Below are 12992 nucleotides of genomic sequence, written 5' to 3' on the forward strand. Positions count from 1 at the left end.
GTTTCTTTTCTCAGGTTCCCTATGGCCCTACTTAAGTTATTTCAGGTTCTGCAAGAAGCAGTTGCCAAAATTGGATTTATTGGGGAAAATGGGAAAAGTGCCAGAGGGAGCTGAGACAGCTGTTAAACCTGGATGCAGGTCCAGCCCCAGTGGAGGAGAAGGAAGGAAAAAAAGCCTAGACAAGAAAAGTCTTATACTGCAGTGCAGTTACAAAACAGTTTTGACAGAACTGATGGGACGTTCTTGAGCCGAAGTTGCCCTTTAGAGGAGTTGTGTCTCTTGGAATTGCACCTGCATTGTACTCCTGTTGTGCTCACTCAATAACAGGGAGCAACCATGGGACCATGTGCAAGTGATGTGATTGACTTCAGCTTACAGAGGCTGTAGCCCTAGGCCATTTTCATTTTCTGCAATTGGAAATCTGGAAAATCATAAAGATGCATTCTCATGACTGCCCTAGAAATGATATTTTCTTTCTCTATTTTTATACCTTTAAACTAACAAGTATTCATTTATTTACTATCTTTGTCCCTTTCCAAAATAATATAATACTTTCCATTATTTAAGTTTTCTCACCACTGTCCCACAAGTTGTTGTTCAATATTTTAGGCCTTTAATTTTGTTTTTCTTTTTCTTGTGAAAGATGCAACATCTATACTTAGATTCCTTTTGTCTGTTTGTTTTTTGCATATAGACTTCCAGTTGTTCCAGCATCATTTGTTGAAAAGACTGTCCTTTCTCTATTGATTTGCCTTTGTTCCTTTGTCAAAAATCAGTCAACTCTTTGTATGAGTCTACTTCTGGGCACACTACTCTATTTATTCAATGTATGTATGTACTCTTCCACCGGTGCCATGCTGTCCTGATTGCTGTAGCTTTTATAATAAGCCTTGAAATTGGGTAATATAAGGACTTCATCTTCGTTTTCCTTCTTTAGCATTGTGATGGCTATTCCAGGTCTTTTGCCTCTACATACAAACTTTAGAATCAGTTTGTCAGTATCAACAAAATAACTTGTTAGAATTTTGATTGGGGTTATTTGAGTAGGAGCAGTTTCAGAAGAACTAGTATCTTTATGATTTTGACCATTCCTATCCATGTGCATGGATATCTCTCCATTTATTTAGATCTTTGATTTTTTTATCAGTTTTGTTGTTTTCCTCTTATAGATCATATATATGTACATTTATATACAGATTATATGTGTGTGTGTGTGTGTATATATATATATATATACAGATTATATGTGTGTGTGTGTGTGTGTGTGTGTGTATATATATATATATATATAGTTAGGTTTATACCTTACTATTTCATGTTTTAGTGCTACAGTAAATTATATATATTATATATATATATACACACATATAATCTGTATATAAATGTACATATATACATTTTTCATGTCTTTCTTTCCAATCTATATACCTTTTATTTCCTTTTCTTGTCTTACTGCATTAGCTAGAACTTTCAGTATGATGTTAAAAAGCAGTGTTAGAGAGGACACCCTTGCCTTATTACTGGTCTTAGGAGGAAAGCATTTAGTCTTTCACCATAAAATATAATATTAGCTGTAGGGTTTTTTTTGTAGATGTGTCTTATTAAGTTGAACAAATTCTCTATTCCTAGTTTGCTGAGAGTTTTTTATAATGGTGTTAGATTTTGTCAAATGCCTTTTTCACATCTATTGGTAGCATATGTTTTTTTTTCCTCAGTTTGTTGATAAAGTAGATTAAATTGTTTTATTTGAATATCAAACCATTTCATATAACTAGAATAAACCTCACTTGTTCATAGGATATAATTCATTTTATTCATGTTGAATTCTATTTAGTAATATTTTTTTGAGAATTTTTGCATCTATGTTCAAGAAAGATATTGACCTGCATGTATTCTTTCTGTATTGTCTTTATATTGTTTTGGTATCAGACTAATGCTGGCCTCATAGAATGAGTTAGGAACTCTTTCTTCTGCTTCTATTTTCCAGAAGAGATTGAAGAGAATTGGCATCATTTCTTTCATAAAGTTTTGGTAGAATTCATAGGGTAACCACCTAGGCCTGGTGGTTTCTTTTTGGAAAGTTATTAATTATTGATTTAATTTCTGTAATAGATATAGGTGTCTTAGGTGATTTATTTTTCCTGTGAGAGTTTTGGTAGTTGTGTCTTTCAAAAAATTGATCTATTTTTTCTAAGATACAAAATTTGTGGATATAGAATTATTCATAATATTTCTTTAAATGTCTGTGGGATTAATAATGATAATTCTTTTATTTTTTATATTATTAATTTGTCGTTTTTGTCTTCTTCTTCCTCTTCTTCCTCTTCCTCCTCTTATTCTTCTCCTCTTCCTTCTCTTCTCCTCTGTCTCTCTTTCTCTCATCTGTATGCATAATAACTGCTTCCCTTTCTAAGATCTTAGCTATATCCTTTTTCTCTTCTTCCCTCTTTGTATGCCTGTTCTATTTCCATAAGGATACCAGTTATATTGGATTGGAGTCTATCCTTATGGCCTCATTTTACCTTAAATGCCACTTCATTCATTCATTCATTCATTCATTTAATGTGAGATCTACTTTTCCTGTTTTCAATTTTATTTATTTATGCTCTAATTTTTGTTATTTATTTTGCTGCTGCTTACTTTAGAGTTAAATTGCACTTTTTACCTTAGTTCTCTAAGGTGGAATCTTATGTTATTGATCTTAGAACTTTCTTTTTTCCTAATGTGACCATTTTATGCTATAAATTTTCATCTAAGTTCTGCTTTAACAGCATCTGACAATTTTGATATATTGTATTTTCAATTCAAAAAATTTTTAATTTCTCTTGAGAGAATCTCTCTGACCTATTATTTACTTAGAAATGATTTGCAAATTTCTCTGTTAATCATTCTGTTATTGGTTTCTAATTTAATTCCATTGTGGTCAGAGAGCATACCTGGTATGATTTAATTTCTTTCCCTCTTTCTCTTACCCCCACATAATCATGAGCTAACACAGGACTTTTATATAAATTAAAACTGATGTCAGATGTCAGTCTCTTACGGCAGGGGTCTCCAAGCCCCAAGCCATGGACCAGTACCTGTCCGTGGCCTGTTAGGAACCGGGCCACACAGCAGGAGGCGAGCAAAGAGTGAGTGAGCGAAGCTTCATCTATATTTGCAGCCGCTCCCCAGCCCTAGCATCACTGCCTCAGCTCCGCCTCAGATCATCAGGCATTCGAATCTTAGAGGAGCACCAGTCTCTGGTGTCAAAAGGTTGGGGATCACTGTTTTGGGGGACAGCAGGCCAGCACCAGAGTGAGTTAAAAACTGTTACTCATTTCCCCCTACTCATCAATGCAGTTTATCTCGCTTCTCCAAAGAAAGTTTACAGTAGCTCCTGCCAAGAAAATTCCTTTACTTTTATGGTACCAATGTTAATTTCTTAGCTTTGACAAATGTACTGTGATTATGTAAGACGTTAATATTAGTAGAAGCTGCGTGACGGCTATATGGGAATTCTCTATATTATTTTTTCAACATTTCTGTAAATCTAATATTAATAGAAAGCTATGAAGGAGCCAAAGCTCCCATAATTGAGTTTCTTGAAGGGAAAATGGAAGTAATAGATTTAATTCTACTAGCACAGGTGTAACCTAAAGGAGTCAAAGAAAAGCTCTGTTAATGATTTCTAATTTTCAGGTTCAAATAAGCAGCACAGTAAGGTTCCATTATTTAAATACATAGGATGAAAATTGATATAAGCTACAGATTTAATTCAGGGACTCTTGAGAGAAAAATAGTGGAAGGTGGTCTCTGAAGCCAGATTTCAAAATGAGCGAGGACACAGAAGCACTGAATTATAAACCAACTGTATATAAATAATGGTGTCTTTCAATGGGTATGCATGGCTGAGAGAAATATTTTTGAATGACATAATTTGTATATGCTTCTAGGATCAGGAGAATAAGCCAATTGTAAGAGATTTTAGATGTTGGAAATAAGAAACAATGGATTTGATACTTTTCTAAAGGACGTTGTTATAGGTAGGATAAAGAACATGCAGGCAAACAGTGTAGAATTGATTTAGAGGTGATGACTTTCTCCCTTGGAGATAAAGGTACAATGATAGGGTGATATATAGAGAATAAATTTTAGAGAGGTGAAAAATATGTAAATTAGTAAAGTGAGATTTTTATGAAAGGTAGAATTCAAGATGAGGAAAGAATGGAGGTCAACTTAGAAGCAAATCTGGAATATACATATAAGCCATAGGAGATGGGAGAACAGTAACCGTCTTAACGTTGTTGACCACAGTTACTGTCCGGTCCTTAGTTTTAGGGCTCAGCATGAATCTCACCTTACATTGTCTCCTCAGGGCCAATCCTGCTTGAATGTGTCACTTAGATTCTTAAGCTTTTCTTCTATGTTTTGTATGAGCTGATAGTTGCTCTTATGTTGAATTACCTTTTCTTCTAAGAGCAGTTGGTCGTTTCGAGATCACAATTACCTTTTTCATTTTAAGAAAAAAAAATACTGGTTTGTCCTCCTACCAGTCTGAATTTCTCTGATCTTCCATTGCCTGGAGGAAAATGGTTGGCATAAGATTATTTTTTGTGTTTTTTAGATGTGGGAGACCCCTCAAAGACCTTTTAATAATGAATGAAAAAGATTTATTCTTCCTTATTGAAATAATAAAATTTGTTATACTTCATAAAAGTTCTTACAAGGGGTGGAGGAAGGAGATGAAATGAAGGTGATGATTTAGTATACCAGATATTGCAGTTATTTGTAGAAGGCTTTAACTGAAAATAGATTTTTCTCCTGAGATTTTAGTTTGTTCTGAAGAATAATATTACAAAATCAACATTGCATAATAAAAATGGCAAAAGCAAAGGAAGATGTATGATGATGATCCTGGACGATCCTTTAAATAGTTCATTTAAACTATTATGCTCTTGTTTAACACTGAGATGCTTTGCGTTTTTGGTTCTGCGTATATGAACTAAATTAACTTACATATGTGCAATTCTTATACTGGGTATAAACTCTCATTTTGTACCTGACATTTTTGCTATACTCCAAAAGGATGATGATGTTGAGAAGAGATAGAGGGACAGTCATTCACAGAGGAAACAGAGAGGAAGGCAGCCCAGGCCCATTTAGATTGGTCCAGACTTAATTGCTAAGTCTCTGAAAGGCTCCTTTGATCACAGAGAGTATATAAGAAGCTACCTCATCAGACCCTTCACTTCCACCCACAACACAAACAAGGCAATAGTTCAAAATAGTCTGAACTGCACCTTGGCAATTGAGTCAGAAAGGAAGGACTTTAGTCCCATTAGCATCAGAGAGAAATTAATAAATGGGCTCAACCTGTCTGCACAGAGCTTGGAGAGGCAGCAGAACATAAGAATAGCAACTCAGATCTGAATTGTTGGATTAGCTTTACTGATAACTACAGCTATATTTGTGGTAGAAGGAAGAGGAAGTTGAATTAAATGGATTCACTTCTTTCAGCAGACCTCTTAGCTTAGCTGTTGACTGTGATTTGTTTGTTAACTAGGTGCCAAAAAGCTCTGTGTGTGCTCACGCGCATGTTTGTGTGTGTTCATGTATATGAACTATATGTTACGGAGTATGAAATGGTCATATGAAATCAAGTCAAGAATAAAGGATATAATTTGTGATTGTTCATCTCTTATATGATACCAGGGTAAAAGGATATATTTTTCTTTCTACACAAATGAAGTGAGAGGAATTCTCTTGGCAAGAGTTACTGTAAACTTTTTTCTGAGCCAAGTAAGATAAACTGCATAGATGAATAGGGAGGAATGGGTAGGGGCAATTAAGCCACTCTGCTGCTACTCTGCTGTCCCCAAAGAGAATGGCATATGGACATCAGTTTTAATTTTTATAAAGGTCTTGTGTTGTCTCATAATTATGTGGGCGTATAGAGAAAAAAAGAAGTGAATCACTTACCTTAACTTTTCTGTACAAGGGATAAATGCCAGGGCTTTTTACACTCCGAACACACCGTGACGACTCGAGAGGGACCTGTCGTGCTGTGCTGTCTCTGCCAGTGACAACAAAACCATCACTTATGGATCTCGTCATGTGCCTGGCAACTTCATGAACTACGTTACATACTTGATCTCATTTAAACCTCACAAGAGTCTGATTAGGTAGGAAACATCGTCATTCTCATTTTACAAATGAGGTGACAGATCTTAGAGAAGTTAATTGGGTCAACTCAGGTCCACTCTGGGTGGAGCCAGAACTAAATCTTGGTCCTTCAGATTTAAGGCCCTTGTCTTCAAACTTTAGGCTATCAAAGACCTAACAGATTCATTCCACTGCAGAATTCCTGGAAACCAGGATTTTTTTTCCCCAGAAGTGTCTAGTTTAGTTCTTCAGCAGAAATCAGTCTTTAAGCAAATATTTATTCAACAATTCCTGTGTGCCAGACACTCTTCAGGTGCTGAGGATAAAAGCAGTGAACATAAAAGATAAAAATAACTCAGAGAGGGTGAATTACAGCAGAGGAAAACCAACAGTCAACAAGCAGACAAATTCTCTAATGTTTCTGGTCGCACAGAGTGCTGTGCAGAAAAATCAAGCAGGAATATTAGGGGAGTCCAATGTTGCAATTTTCCTCTGCCTTTTCATGGACAGTCTTACTGAGAGAGTAGTGTTCGAGGCAACCATGTGGATGCTTGGGTGAAGAAGATTCCAGGCAGATGAAAAACAAGTGCAGAGTCGGAATGTCAGGCCCTTAGGGCCAGACCGAGGGGAGCAAGAAGCCAGCGGGTGAAGATGCCATGCTGCTGTTACTCTGATTGGAGTGGAGAGTCTCTTACATCAGCCAATAAAAAGTAAAGTAAAACTGCTGAGGATTCTGGAGATCAGCCCGTCTTTAAATTCCTCACCCCAGACTGCTTTTGTGGATACGTACTTTTTTTCTATAACCAGAATCATTTCTAGAATGATCTGCCACACATCAAAAAGTCCTCTCTTGTGCTCGCTTGGGCAGCACGTACATTAAAATTCCAACGATACAAAGAATGTTAGCATGGCCCCTGCATAGGAATAACATGCAAATTTGTGAAGCATTCCATATTAAAAAAAGAAAAAATTTAAAGCCCTCTCTTGTGTTGGTTTAGATAGGCTTTCAGGTTGTTGAAGAGTAAACACCTGGACATTATCATGGAAGAGTTTACCATTCTTGAATCCTTCATGTGATAGCAGAGCAGCTGTTCAAATGGCGACCCAATTCCGAGAGCAGTGGTCAGTGTCCGGCAGCCTGTAAACCCGACATGTACATGGCCAGTCGCTTTGTTCAGCACCTTGCCTCTGTGTTCTTAAGCCAGTAGAAATGTTCTTCAAGGAAGTAACTGAATAGCTGTTGCATTTATTATGTTTGCCCTGCCATTTGTGGTGCCTGGCATACCTGCTCAGTGGTGAATTAAAGGAAAGAGGCAGTGCCCTTATCCACAACTCTGCAGAGTAGATGTCACCAACACGTTTGGGCTTAAATTCTAGGTTTTGTATAGTGCTTGGCCGAGGCTAAATTCTGTTCATAGATGGGAAATAACTGATAGTGATAGCAGGCAATATAATATTTTTAAAATATTTCATTTGCAGAGAACGTGCTTCTCCATACAAATCATAACTTGTGGCAAGAAAATGCTATTTTAGGATAATTACTAGCACCTTCTTTGGTTGTAATAAAAACTAAGTTTTGAGTCATTCTTTAAGTGTACAGTTCCCAGACAAAGCCTGCCTCAAAAACAGATGAGAAGTTTAAAAGAATATAATTTTCATTTTGTGGCATGGCCCCTTTTCAAATAAGGAAATCAAAGCTGTCTATTTTTATTATCTGTGGAACATATTCAGAGGCAAAAACAATATCCAGAAGAGGTCTTCCAAGTAATGTTCTAGCATTTAAAAATTATTTCTGGAATGCTATTTTAAAAGATGCTTGTAGCCATTACTTCTTTGTACTAACCTGTGTATGTATACATTTGAAATTTTAAAAATTCTTTATTATGAAAAAGTTAAAATATGTGAAAAGTAAATAGAATATGCAATGATCCACCATGTACATATTGCCTAACTTCAACAATTATCAATTTATAATCAATTTGGTTTCACCCAGAAGTCCCCAACCTTTTTGACCCCAGAGACTGGTGCTCCTGCGAGAATCTAATGGCTGATGATCTGAGGTGGAGCTGAGGCGGTGATGCTAGTGCTGGGGAGCGGCTGCAAATACAGATGAAACTTTACTTGCTTGCCTGCCGTCCACCTCCTGCTATGCGACCTGGTTCCTAACAGGCCATAGACCAGTACCGGCCCACAGCCCAAGGGTTGGGAACCCCTGGTTTCACTTATACCCCTATGCACTTGCCCTCTCCAGTATTATTTTTAGAGAAAATCCTCAAAAAATATAATTTTATCAATATAAATTTTAGTATTCTCTCTCAAGGATCCCCTTTAAAAATAAACATAATCAATTCTACCCTTAAAAATAATTATCATCATGCCCTAATGTCACCAAATACTCACTTTGTTCAGATGTCCAGTTAGTTCACATCTGTTATAAATGTTTCTATTTTGTTAGAGTTTATTTGAAGTAGAATGGAAAGAAATTCCAACTATTATAATTAGACAGTATCTCTTTTTAAGTTTTTCTGATAGATTTTCCTCTAGTACTTTTTCCCCTTGAAATTTATTTATCGAAAAAACTAAATCTTTTGTCTTTGACTTAGTAGTTCTGGCTACTATAATGCAATATAGACTGGGTGGCTTAAATAATAAACATTTATTTCTCACAGTCCTGCAGGCTGAGAGGTCTAGTAGATTTGGTGTCTAGTGACACCTCTTCCTGGCTTTCAGATAGCTGCCACTTGTTGTGTCCTTACCTGGCAGAAACAGAGAGGTGGGGGGAGGGGCTCCAGTTTTTTTCCTTTTCTTATAAGAGTGTTAATCTCATTTTGGGGGCTCCACTCACAAGACCTAACTTAAACCTAATTATCTCCAAAAGATCCCACCTCCAAATACCATTACACTGAACATTAGGGCTTCAGTATATTAATTTTTTGAACACAAACGTTTAGTCTATAACAATACTATAGAGTTTCTCCAAAGTTTGGATTTCCTCATTTTTATCCATTTGGTACAAGTTAACATGATCCCCTGTCCTACATTTCTTGCAGATTGGTAAATAGCTCTAGAAGCCTGATCACTTTCACGTTAGACTATTTTGGCACAGTCACTTCATAGCTATGCTCTACAAAGCAGAAGTACATCATGTTTGGCTGTCTCTTTTTGTGATATTACCAGCCTTTGACAATAAATGTCTAGATGCATTAATTGATAAGAAAGTGTAAAATGGTGACATTTCTGGTCATTTTCTCTGTTATTAAAGAAAAACTTTCTCATTTGGCATAGACTTATTCAATGGTATGGTTCACATAGGAAATGAATGATTCTTTCTCTTAGCTTTCCAGTTTTCAAAATAATGAGGTAGTTCTCTAGCAGGCGGATAGGTATTTTTTAAAGCATTGTAATGAGCTCATTGAATTAAACATATTTTGATATGTTTCAGTCCTTTACAGTTATTATTCTTACTGATGTACAAAATGTTCTATATTTAACTTCCATTGTGAGTTCTTTCGACATGACCTTCTTTGCTATCTTCCTTTATAAGACAATCCAGGTTCATTTGTACATTTTTTTCCTCAGACACGGATTGAGCCATTGCTCCCAGCAGCATTTGGTCCATTATTTAGAATGGACTTTGGAGATCACAGTCTGGGTTCTGGTATTATTCATTGCTATTGAATTAATATTATGACTAGACTTTTTAGTAGACAGAGCTAGAATTAAAATACATTTTTAGTTTATACTAACACTTCCAATTCAAAATGAGGACAGAGTTCTTATAGGATTCAACAACTGTGTGTCTTTTTCCATATTAAGAATCCTGATTTGCCAGTCCTTACTTAACATCAGTATCTCTTCTGCCATCTTGATTTTCTGAATCTTATTTGCTAGTAGATTCTTCATTAATTGGTCATTAGAACAGTATTCCTTGAATTATTTCCTACTAAAAAAACAGTTTTACTGTGCCTTTCATACTCAAAAGTCAGTTTGATTTAGCTATAAATGTTTGGCTCACACTTTGTGTCTTTGGTGTCTTAAATATGGTATTCCATTATCTTCTAACATAGGATACTGTCTAAATGTTTGATGATAGTAAAATTCTTTCCTTTACAGGGAACTCGGACCTTTTGCATGATGACATAAATGTGTTTCTTTTTCCTTATTTTTAAATACAGTAGTTTTACTAGAATATGTCTCAGTGTTGATCATTGGCATGCGCTTTCAACATGTAGATTCAAATATTTTTATTTAATTCAGAGAAATGTTCTTGAACCATATTATTTAATATGTGTTCTGTTTCATTGCTTTGGTTGTTTTTGTAGGCGCTCACATAATATACATGAAATTTCTTGTCTTCTATTCTTGTAACTTTTGCTTAAATCTTTTTTTTTCTTCAATGTATGTTATATTATTTTCTTCAATATATATTATATACTCTTTGCTTTTTAAAGGTTTCTTTCATTTTATCTTCTGTTTCTGTTAAGAAATTCTGTTGTTTTTATTAAATCTTCTGTTCTAGTTCAGTCTTCATATACAAAGTATTTTAAATTTTATGTTTTTTACTAAATTCTATCACCTCATTTCTGAGTTTTTCAAATTTTTAATTGTTTTTTTACATTATCATTTGTTAATTTATTTTAAGATATGTTAAATATTACCCAGTAGTTTTTATCTATTCCATGGAAATATCTCTGGCGTGTTTTCATTGGTCTATAGAGTCATTGTTCCTAGTTATTTTTTCTTTTAACTATTTTGTTTAGGGCTTGATCCCAATCTTTTTTCTTCGTTTTCATTTTCTTTCTGTTCTTTCTGTCCTGCTCTATTTTTTTCTCTCTTTGTTTTTGTTACTTACTTTTGTCCTTTATTGAGATATAACTTATACAATAAAATGTGCAAATAAATTCAAGAGTAACTACCATCCAAACATGATTTAAAACAGTTTTGTTGCCTCAATTTATTTGTCCCTCATCTCTCTGAAAAGACAATGATTATTCTGATTTCTGTCTACATAGATTAATTTTTATATACTTGGATTTCATACAAATGGGATCATATGGCATATATAATTTTGAGTATAATGTTAGCTCTGTGTTTTTCATAGATGTCATTTATCTAATTGTGTAAATTTACTTCTACTTCTAGCTTGCAGAGAATTTTTCCTTTTCATAATATTGAATTTTCCTTTGTGTTGTGTTTTGTTTTGTTTTTTTCAAACTCTTTTTCTGCATGTATTGAAATGATCATATGGTCTTCCTCCTTTACTCTGTTATTTGGCTAATTAGACTGATTTTTTTTTTCAAATTTAAAACAACTTTGTTGCATTAACTGAGTGAACATCACTTGCCCCACTCCCTGAGACCCCGCTTCACACCACTTGAGTACTGCCCAAGGCTCTTTCAGCAGCTGAGCCTTAGGACAACCTGCAGATGATGGTAAGCCCTGGGATCCCTTGTGCCTTTGGCTAAGCAGACCCAAGCCTGGTATTGCTGGCAGCTGGACATGGTTTACAGTGTGGCCTCTCCATGTGTCTCTAGACCCAGCACAGGCAAAGGTTAAAGACAGAGAGAATCTTAAAAACAGGAAGAGAAGAGCAAACCTACAACTAAGGGAGTTCCCATAATACTGTCAGCTGATTTCTCAACAGAAACTTTGAAGACCAGAAGTTATTGGCACAAAATATTCAAAGTGATGAAAAACAAGGAACTACAACCAAGATTAGCCAGCAAGGCCATCGATTAAGTCAAAGGTGAGATAAAGAACTTCCCAGACATGAAAAAGCTAAAGCAGTTCATCAACACCAAAACAGTATTAGAAGAAATGTTAAAGAGAACTCTTTAAGAAGAAAAATGTGAGTGCAGGGGGAAAACATAAATATGAATAATAAAATGACTATAATTATGTACCTATCAATCATCACTGTAAGTGTAAAAAGGTTAAATACTCCAATCAAAAGACATAGGGTAGCTGAATGGATAAGAAAACAAGACCCACATACATGCTGACTGCAAGAGAACCACTTCAGTTCAAAAGACACACACAGACTGAAAATGAGATGGAAAAAGATACTCATGCAAATGAAAAAAAATAAATGGGGGGTAGCAATACTTACATCAGACAAAATAGACTTTAAAATGGAGAGTATAATAAGAGACAAAGACACAGAAGATACAAAGCAAATATGGACTGACATAATTTCAACTGATATTGAAAACAATGGACACATTTCCAGACAGAAAATCAACAAGGACACAGTGGCTTTAAGTGACCCATTAGATCAGATGGATGTAATTGATATTTTTTGACCCAAAAGCAGCAGAATATACCTTCTTTTCAAGAGAACGTGGAACATTTTCCAGGATAGACCACATGTTAGGCCACAAAACAAGTCTCAATACATTTAAGAAGATTGAAATCATATTAAACATCTTCTCCAACCACAATGGTATGAAACTAGAAATCAGTTACAAGAAGAAACCTGAAAAACACACAAATACATGGAGGCTGAATAGCATGCTACTAAAGAGTGAATGGGTTAACAATGAGATTAAGGAAGAAATCAAAAGATATCTTGAACAAAAAGAAATGAAAACACACTGACCCTGCATCTATGGAAAACAGTGAAAGGAGTCTTAAGAGGAAAATTCAGACCAAAATTGGGCCAACCTCAAAAAGCAAGAAATATCTCGAATATGCAATATAACTTTACACCTAAAGGAACTAGAAAAGGAACAACAAACAAAGCCTAAAGTGAGTAGAAGGAAGGAAATAATAAAGATCAGAGCGGAAATAAAATAACATCTTTAAAAAAATACAAAGGATCAATGAAACCAAGAGCTGGTTCTTTGAAA

The 12992-nt window shown here is 35.2% G+C and overlaps 1 protein-coding gene and 1 non-coding gene across 2 annotated transcripts in view; both read left to right on the plus strand.

Annotated features, from left to right (window-relative positions):
- Window positions 1-12992, plus strand: part of FMN2 (formin 2) — a 325489-nt gene that overhangs the window by 267390 nt on the left and 45107 nt on the right. The window lies entirely within an intron of this gene.
- Window positions 6997-7103, plus strand: LOC120619410 (U6 spliceosomal RNA). The gene has a single exon (XR_005657498.1). It is a non-coding gene; the product is annotated as a U6 spliceosomal RNA (small nuclear RNA).

The sequence above is a fragment of the Pteropus medius genome, unplaced genomic scaffold (genome assembly GCF_902729225.1).
Source record: "Pteropus medius unplaced genomic scaffold, Ma_sr-lr_union100, whole genome shotgun sequence".
NCBI classification, from domain to species: Eukaryota; Metazoa; Chordata; class Mammalia; order Chiroptera; family Pteropodidae; genus Pteropus; species Pteropus medius.